At 37.3% G+C, this 10,035-nt stretch overlaps 1 non-coding gene across 1 annotated transcript; it reads right to left on the bottom strand.

Moving 5' to 3' along the window:
- Nucleotides 1-2,214: 2,214 nt before the first annotated feature.
- On the bottom strand, nucleotides 2,215-2,321 carry LOC150040969 (U6 spliceosomal RNA). The gene has a single exon (XR_016533918.1). It is a non-coding gene; the product is annotated as a U6 spliceosomal RNA (small nuclear RNA).
- Between the last annotated feature and the right edge of the window lie 7,714 nt (nucleotides 2,322-10,035).

The raw sequence follows: 10,035 nt of genomic DNA, 5'->3' as shown, positions 1-10,035 counted from the left end.
TACTATGTTAAAGAGGAGTGGAGAGAGTGGGCATCCTTGTGTCGTTCCTGATTTTAGAGGGAATGGCTTTAGATTTTCACCATTAAGTGTAATGCTAGCAGTAGGTTTCTCATACACAGCCTTTATTACATTGAGGAATGTTCCATGGATTCCTAGTTTCTCCAGAGCTTTTAACATAAAGGGGTGTTGGATCTTGTCAAATGCCTTTTCCGCGTCTATTGAGACAATCATGTGATTTTTGTCCTTGCTCCTGTTGATGTGTTGAATTATATTAATTGATTTGCATATGTTGAACCAGCTTTGCCTTCCTGTGATGAATCCACTTTGATCATAGTGTATAATTTTTTTGATGAGTTGTTGTAGACGGTTGGCCAGTATTTTGTTGAGAAGTTTTGCATCGATGTTCATCAAAGATATAGGTCTATAGTTCTCTTTCTTTGATGAATCTCTGTCTGGTTTGGGGATGAGGGTTATACTGGCTTCATAGAATGAGTTTGGTAAGGAACCTTCATTTTCAATTTCGTTGAAGAGCTTAAGGAGTATTGGTGTGAGCTCTGCTTTGAAGACCTTATAGAATTCAGCTGTGAATCCATCTGGCCCTGGGCTTTTCTTAGGTGGAAGTTCTCTAATTGCCATTTCTATTTCAGAGCTTGAAATAGGCCTGTTGAGTTGGCTTAGTTCTTCTTGGTTCAGTGTGGGTATGTTAATATTGGCTAGGAATTCATCCATTTCATCTAGATTCTCAAATTTGTTGGCATAAAGGTTTGAGAAGTATTCCCTCATGATATTCTGGATCTTGGTAATTTCTGTCGTGATATTACCATTTTCATCTGCGATTTTGTTTATTTCGATATGCTCTCTTCTTTTTTTGGTAAGATTTGCTAAGGGCTTGTCAATTTTGTTAATTCTTTCAAAGAACCAACTCCTTGTTTTGTTGATTCTTTCTATAGTTTTTTTTGGATTCCAAATCATTTAATTCTGCTTTGATTTTAATAATTTGCTTTCTTCTACTGGGATTAGGGTTGGTTTGTTGCTGTTTTTCCAGGAGCTTAAGGTGAGACATTAACTTGTTGGTTTGCAATTTTTCCAACTTGTTGTTGTAGGCACTCAGTGCTATAAATTTTCCTCTGAGTACTGCCTTTGCTGTGTCCCAAAGGAGTTGGTATTTTGTGTGCTCCTTACTGTTAAATTTCATAAACTGTTGGCTTTCTGTTCTGATCTCTTCGATGACCCATTGGTGATTCAACAATGTGTTGTTCAGTCTCCATGAGTTACAGGGTTTTCGTTGGTGGAGATGTGTGTTCAGTTCCAGTTTGATGCCTTTGTGGTCTGAGAGTGTGCATGGAATAATTTCTGTGTTTCTGAATCTGTCCAGGTTTGTTTTATGTCCTAATATGTGATCTATTTTGGAAAATGTTCCATGTGCTGCTGAGAAAAACGTATATTGTGTTGTTGCTGGGTGGAATATTCTGCAGATGTCTGTTAGATCTAGTTGGTCTATATAGTTGTTCAGTTTCTCTGTTGAGTTTTTGCCTTGTTGATCTGTCCATAGGTGAAAGTGGTGTGTTAAAGTCACCGACAATCACTGTATTTCGATCTATGTATGGTTTCAGTGTAAGTAAAGTTTGCTTGATGAAGTTTGGAGCTCCGGGATTGGGTGTGTAAATATTTAGGATCGTTATGTCTTCCTGGAGGAAAGATCCCTTTAGTAGTATGTAGTAACCTTCTTTGTCTTTTCTTACTAATTTTGGTTTGAAGTCTATTTTATCTGATATGAGGATGGCAACTCCAGCCTGTTTATGGGGGCCATTAGCTTGATAGAGTTTATTCCAACCTCTCACTTTCAATGATGCTTGTTTTTTTTGGGTAAGATGTGTCTCTTGAAGACAGCAGAACGATGGCTCTTGCTTTTTGATCCAACTAGACAGCCTATGCCGTTTAATTGGAGAGTTGAGTCCATTGATATTGAGAGTTAGGATTGAGAGATATTTATTAGGGCCTACCATTTTTAATAGCTTTTATTTGGGCCTGTGTCTTGAGAGTTCTTGTGGTTCTTAGGTGGTATGCTGTTTAGGTGCCATTTCTTTCCCTATATTGCCTTTATTTTGGTTTTCTATGTATAGAACATCTTTCAGAATTCTCTGTAGTGTTGGTTTTGTTGCGACATATTGTTGCAGCTTTTCCCTGGAATGGAATGTTTTTATTGTTCCCTCAAAAAATATGGAACGCTTCACGAATTTGCGTGTCATCCTTGCACAGGGGCCATGCTAATCTTCTCTGTATCGTTCCAATTTTAGTATATGTGCTGCCGAAGCGAGCACTGGAGAGGGGTTATATAACTGACCTCAGAACCATTTACCTTTAGCTGTGCCCTGAGCAAAGCTATGTGGAATGGAACAATGATTGTAGGTACTTCTGCAGAACTGAATTCATCCCACATAAGGAAGGCTCCATTGGATGAACAGATGGGAAGGGGGCTTAACATTAAGGGCTCTTCATCAGTTTCATTTGAGAAAACTGAATTTTAGTTCACTTGGGAACATTTCTGAGAATAGTCCCAAAACAAAGCATTAAAACAAGTATTCACTGTTGAAATGGGTCCAGAAATTAAATAATGCTAATAATGGTAATATATCTTGATGCAGCTAGATTCAAATATGTTGTGTTTGGGCAGTTTCAGGAAGTAGTCTCCTTCTGTTCAAGTATAGTAAAAATTAGTCTTGTATATATTACTGACTGTAGCATATTGTTAATTGATATTAATATGTAAGAGCTGACTCATCCTTCTGGAGGCACATAGTGTTTCTTTCTAATCAAATACAATATTAAAGCAAGACAGTTAGTAGAATATATAGAAGGCTGGACTTCTTTTCTTTAGTCTTGGACCAGAAACATTAGCTATCCGAGGCTCAATGTCTTTTTCATTTGTAAAATGAGACAGTTGTTCTGTCACAGCATTGGAAGTTTCTCCAGGTATAGTAAATAAAAGGCAGGGAATAGTTTAATGAAAGAAATGTGTGTATGTATGTGTGTGTGTGTGTGTGTGTGCACGCATGTGTTTTTGTGTATGTGTATGTATATGTATATAGGACATATAATATTTATCATGTATATTTCAGGTCTATATCATGTAAGCATCTATGATAAATCTTTTAGTTAGACATTCTGCTTCTCCCCCTAGAGAGGCATACTTAAAGAAGCAGAGATTTAAAAATTAAGAGATACACTTATCAAGTGATTATAATCATAATACAGAGTGAACAATGCTAAAAGTAGAATTATATGCTATCAGAGCACCCAAGAAGACCATATTCATTGAGGTTGGGAGCCAGTGAGATGTCCCACCTAGTTTCGGTATTAATCTTGCTATCTTTGCCTAAGCTAAGATGCTTAGCTTCTGAGGGGCCATGATAATTTTCTCCAGTGAATTATATTTGCCTGAACAGAAAGAAAAATAGACAGAAATTTAGGACTTAATAGTTTTCTCCTGCTTACAAGTCCATTCAACCTGAACTTAAATTCACTGCTTGGACTCTGGGACTGGGTGCTGTCCCTGAGCTCTTCAGCTCAAGGCTGGTGCTCTACCACTTCAGCCACAGCACCACTTCCGGTTTTCTAGTGGTTAACTGGAGATAAGGGTCTCATGGACTTTTGTGTCTAGGCTGGCTAGAAGCATGATCCTCATATCTCACCCTCCTGAGCACGTATGACTGCAGGCCTGAGCCACTGGCATCTGGCACGATTCATAATAATTTTTAAAGGAATGGTTTGTGTTTCTGGTAAATATGATTAATGACACTGCGGTTACATAAAAAACTTAATCAGACATGAAACCTGGCAATGTGATGTTTTTTGTTGGTCATGGGGCTTGAACTCAGCCTGGGCACTGGCACTGTCCTTGAGCTCTTCAGCTCAAGGCTACCACCCTACCCTTGAGCCAAACCCCATTTTCTAGAGGTTAATTGGAGATAAGAGTCTCAGGTCCTTTTGGATCGGGTTGGATTTTATCCTTGACGCTCAGATCACAGCCTCTTGAGTAGCTAGGATTACAGGCATGAGCCATCAAGCCTGGCTAAATGGGATGTTTTGATTTGCTTTAAAACACTCTCAGGAATATATATATATATATATATATATATATATATATATATGTAGAGAGAGAGACTATTGATTGTAAGTTTATAAAGACATAGCTATATATATGATCTAGCTAACTAACAATTAGTGCTTAGAAAAGTATGACTGGAAAGATACTTTTATTTGCCAGTCCTGGGGACTAATCTCAGGGCCTAAGCACTGTCCTTGGGCTTTCTCAAGGCTACTGCTCTACCACTTGAGTCATAGCACCACTTTTGGCTTCTTCTATGTACATGGTACCAAGGACTCGAACCTGGGTGTTAGTGCATGATAGGCAAGCACTCTTACCACTAGGCCGAACTCCTAATGCTAGAAAAATATTTTTAAGTGTGGATAATTAGGTACCAAGAAATTTACTATAATATTCTTTTCCATTTTTCTGAGTGTTGACAGTTTCCATAAGCAAAAGCTGGGATTTTATTTGTTTTGCCTCTACAATTCAGTAAAGATCTTTTCCCTCCCTATATAGTCTAAATCCATGTCATCATCAGTGACAGATTGAACTGTAAAAAACTATTTCATCATTTTCATGAAATTCAGAAGGAGGTTAAAATGCACATTCAACTAACTAGTATGGACAAGGACCCCCTTACCGTTGGCAAAATCAGTAGCAACTATGTGTACAATCTACAAGTTGATTTTTGCCTCTTTGTAATTTCTGCCTCCCTGAGATAAACTTCTGCTTTAGTGACCAGTGTATACTAAAGGAGATCTCAAGTACTTAATGTAAACTAGGGTATAGTCAAACTCTGTTTTCATAGGTCAATGCTCCATAACTATGCTTTGGATAGCAACTGTTTAGTCCAAAAGCACAATGATATTGCTGTCTTCCTGGGAAAGAGAAGGCTCTCTATTTTTCAGGTTCATCACCTTCTGCAAAAAATCGGAGAGGAAAAAGTAAATGCAGCTTTGAAGCAGAAAAACAAAACTCTCCTGGAATGACTTCAAGAACCATGGAAAGGAGATGAAAGTTCAAGATCTTGCCTCAGTGAAGAAGGCAGCAAACACATTCGAACTCTCAATCTCAGAGAGCAGGATCTGCTCCTCTAGGATTTTCTTGTTTACTTCTTAAATAGGAAATACAAATTTCCCTAGCTGAAACTTAGTGAACATGTAGAAAGGATATTTACAATCATTAGTATGGCCAAATGAAACTAAGCACAAAGCCACAAAGAAGTAGAAACAGCTAATAGGAATATGTAAATAGTACAAACACAAAAAATAGCAAAATAACATCTTTGTGCTTCTCAAATTAACATTAATTTTACAAAATGGATAATATACATTATCAGTTACACTTTGGAAATTGCACTCACACAAATTGTGATGAAAAGCTTTCTGAAAACAGTTTAGCAATATATATCAATAGCATTTATGTATATATCCTTTTATTCAATAATTGAACATCTAGAAATTCACTTTAAGGAAAGAACTAAGCACAAGACCAAATATTTATAAATAAGAATTATCAGGCAACTTCATCTGTGAAAATCTGCCTACTGCCATCCCTATTCTGCATATTTGGTTTAGCATATTCGTACTTCAATATATTTGGGAATCCAGTGCAAATATTTTTTTTGCCAGTCCTGGGGCCTGAAAATATTTGGGAATCCAGTGCAAATATTTTTTTTCCAGTCCTGGGGCCTGAATTCAGTGCTTGGGCATTGTCCTTGCACACGTATTTTGCTCAAGGCTAGCATTCTACCACTTGAGCCACCACATCACTTCCGGTCTTTTCTGTGTATTTCATTCTGGGGAATTGAACCCAGAGCTTTGTGCATGCTAGTCAAGCACTCTACCACTAGGCCATGCTCCTGCACCTACTGCAAATATTTTTTAAAACCTTAAAGTATTGTATGTAAATTGAGATTATTAGACTATTGGCCTCTTAAAAATTTAGATGAAGCCAAACATCATTGGGTCATGCCTTTAATCTATCTACTCAGAAGACTAAGACGCGAGGAACATGATTCAAAGCAAGCTAGGACAGGACAGTTTATGGGACTCTTATTTCCAATTAACCACTAAAAAGCCAGAAGTGGAGGTGTGGATCAAAGCAGTAGTCTTGAACAAAAAACTGCTAAAGGACATAGTGCCTAGGCTCTGAGTTCAAGACCCAAACCAACAATAGTCAAATTATTTTGCAATGCTAAATGCCAATATTTTCATAACATGTTAGTTGGAGCCCAGTGGCTCCTGGTAGAATGTGGTTCATATTCCTCAGGATTCCCTGCTATATGCACCGAGTCTATTTATGCAATATATGGAATAGTGTACTTCTTGGTTTCTTTATGTTGGTTCTAGGACTTGAAATCAGGACTGGGGTGATGTCACTTAGCTTTTATTTTTGCCAGTTCGGGGGCTTGAACTCAGGGCCTGAACACTGTCTTTCAGAATTCTTTTAACCACTCAGTGTGTTTACTTATAGATTTATAGGTAAATTCTATTTACCAAAAAGGCGGGAAACTATGCAACTTATTTTTCTTTGAAGCTAGCTTACTTCCCTTAATATAATTTTTCCTTACTAATGATATAATATCAGTCTTTCTGATGGAAACATAGAATTCCATTATGTATATGTACCACATTTTCTCTATCCATTCATCCACTGAGGAACAACTGGGTTGATTCCATACCTTGGCTATAGTAAATAATGTTGCAATGAACATGGTTTTGCTGGTCACTTTTAGTGTTGCATTGTTTGTGTTCTATTGGATAAATGTCCAGAAGCGAAATTAGTGGGTTATAAGGAAGCTCTCTAGTTTTTTAAGAAACCTTCATATTACTTTCTAGAGTGGTTCAATAAATTTATGATCTACCAATAGTGTAGGAGAGTTCTGTTTTGGCCACATTCCCACCAGTATCTGTTGTTGATAGTTTTCTTATTAATGGCCATTCTAGCTTTGTCTAGACTGGCTTCAAACCTTGATTCTCAGATCTCAGACTCCTAAAGCAGCTAGGTTTATAGACATGAGATTCTAGCACATAGCTAACTTTCCAATTCTTAAGTTATTTTTCTTAGATCAGTAAGTGGATTTCTACACTTATTTATATGTATGTACATACTTGAAAAATTGTATCCATTTCTTGACTTCTGTCTTCTGATGTAGTAAATAATGTCATGGAAGGAGAATGGTGATCCTCAAAATGGAGTACACAAAGGAATTATTTTTTGTCAGATGTGGGCCTTGAACTCTTGGACCAGGTGCTGTCCCTGAGCTATTCAGCTCAAGGCTACCATCCTACCCCTTGAGCCACAGCCACTTCCGGCTTTCTAGTGTTTAATTGCCTGGGTTGGAGTTGAACTGTGATCCTCAGATCACAGCCTCCTGAGTAGCTAGGATTACAGTTGTGAGCCAGCATACCCAGCTCACAAAAGAAAATTTTCAATTGAAATCTAGGTTCCTGAATACTACTCACAGTGATTTTTATAGATGTAATATCTAAGACAGGAATACGCCTTTGAACAACCGCTTCTGGCATGTTTGCCTGATTCATGCTGGCAATTCAAATATGAAATTTTAGAAATAGCTGGTCCAGATGGAGTCTAATTTCCAGCTTTATACTGATATATTATGTATAGATACATAATAGTATTTAGTAGCACTATGTTTTGTGAAATATGTTCTCTTATAAAGATTGCACTGATAGATATTATTTACTATTTTCAAAATAAGCTGATTTCTAGAATAAAAGCTTAATAGAAGATACTCATTATTCTCTCTGTACCTTACTTGTGCCAGTTTGTATATTCATTTAACAACTCAGTGAAATATAATGACGCATGTATTAGGCTCATTTATATATTTGTCATTCTACAACTATTAATAACTACCTATTATGTGTAAAGTGTTTTAAAGTACTAGGAACACAGAATTTTAAATGGCAAGTCTTCTGTCCTCAAAAAATTCTCATTTTCAGCTAGTCTATAAACAGAAAAAAAGGTCTAGCATGTGATCACAGAGAATCCAGAAATGTGTCTCTGAAAGGGCAGACACCTAAACCAACCTCAGAGTGTCACACAAGGCTTCCTGGTGGAAGAAACTTGATATATATTTAAATTACCAATGGAAATTAATGAGATAATTAGGTAAATGTATATTCCAGGAAAATAGGCTGGCAGGAACAAATTCAAAGAAATTTGCCACTGAAAGATGAAATGTACAGGAAATGCAAGTATAAAAATTTGGTAGGAAGATGAAAAGACTAAGGTGGAAAACAGTGAATGGTCAGACTTGACGACGTGGACAGATGAGAGAGAGACTTTTTAAGGACTTTCAACGTGGGAGTGACATGTTCATATTTAAATTATGAACAGATAGATCACTGTTGTGTTTCATATATTAAATACCAATGAGTTACCTAGTAATCTTATTAAAATAGTTTCTGATTATGTAGGCCAGTGGTGAGTCCTGAGATTCTGCATTTCTTTCATTTGTTTTCTTTTCTCCTCTCTCCCTCTTGCCTTCCCTTCCTCTTTCTATATTCCTCTGACTTTCCTTCCTTCCTCTTTTTTTTGGTGGTTGTGGGACTTGAATTCTGGGCCTGAGTGGTGTTCCTGAGCTCTTCAGCTCAAGGTTACCATCCTACCCCTTGACTCACAGGGCCACTTCCAGTTTTCTAGTGGTTAATTGGAATAAGAGTCTCACGGACTTTAGTGTCTGGGCTGGCTTTGAATCTTGATCCTCAGATCTCAGCTTCCTGAATAGCTAGGATTACAGGTGTAAACCACCTTGCCCAGCTTAGGACCTGAGTTCTGTCCCTTAGTTTTACTGATTTATTGCACTTCAACCACACCTTCACATTTAACATTTTTTGGTGCTTGATTGGATATACAGGTTTTGCGAACTTTCCTGATTGGGCTGGATTCATTCAAACCAGGGCCCTCAGATCATACCTCCTAAGTACCTAAGATTATAGGTATGAGGCCAATGGCACCTCCTCCCTTCCTCCCTTCCTTTCTTTCTTCCTTTCCAAGCCCCCTCTTCCTTTTAAAGACAGTCTCCCCAAATTGGCCTGGAATTTATGGTCTCCAGTGCCATGTTTACAGCTGTTTCCCTCCACTCCCAGTTGCAATTCTGCATTTCTAACAAGCCCCCAAGGGTTACTGATGCTATTGTTTCATGGACTCCACTTCAGGTAATGAAGGGATAAAACAATAAAATAAGCTAAGAATTAGCCTGGAAATGACAAAAGCCTGAATTAGGGTTGTTTGAGAGTGGAGAAAACTCAATTGAGTCAAGAAATATTTAGAAGGTCAATGAGCAAGACTTTATTGGTTTCAAGGTAGAGCACATAATAGATACGAGTCTACAATTACTCTGAAATGTCTCTTGAATGGCTGGGTAAACATATAGTAAACCCAATATCTGAAATAGATCATGGCAAATAAGGAGATATGGGAGGAAAAAAATGAATCCAATCTACAAATGCATTCCATGTACATTTTAAAAATAACCTTATCTTGTTTCAGGAGATATTTCAGTTGGCTATATTAGATATATAAATATATGCTAACGACCTGTAGGAAATCCAAAATGACTAATCCAATAGGCAGGTAAACATGCACTGTGGTAAATATCTAGATGGCCAGACCCATAGGACCAGAGTGCAAATCTAGTACTAGCTATGTGGACTTTGGATAAATTAATTAAACAATCAGGAACTCACATTCATCTTCTATGAAACCTTTGTCCCTGTGGTGTTCTTATCTATATTATAGTATAAGATTTTGTTTGTTAAAAATGAACAATAATAGCTACCTCACAGAGTAATTGTGAAAATAAAATAGAAGAATGAATTTAAAGTGTTTCTCACTGGATCTAATGCTATTTGGAGTTGTCATTGCTATTGCAATTTTAGGCTCAAGCCCCAGGAAAAGTTTGTTTAGAGAAAGTT

The sequence above is a fragment of the Megascapheus bottae genome, chromosome X, assembly GCF_031878675.1.
Source record: "Megascapheus bottae isolate mThoBot1 chromosome X, mThoBot2.hap1, whole genome shotgun sequence".
NCBI classification, from domain to species: domain Eukaryota; kingdom Metazoa; phylum Chordata; class Mammalia; order Rodentia; family Geomyidae; genus Megascapheus; species Megascapheus bottae.
The sequence above is the reverse complement of the archived record's forward strand: the minus strand, read 5'-3'. Positions and strand labels throughout refer to the sequence as shown.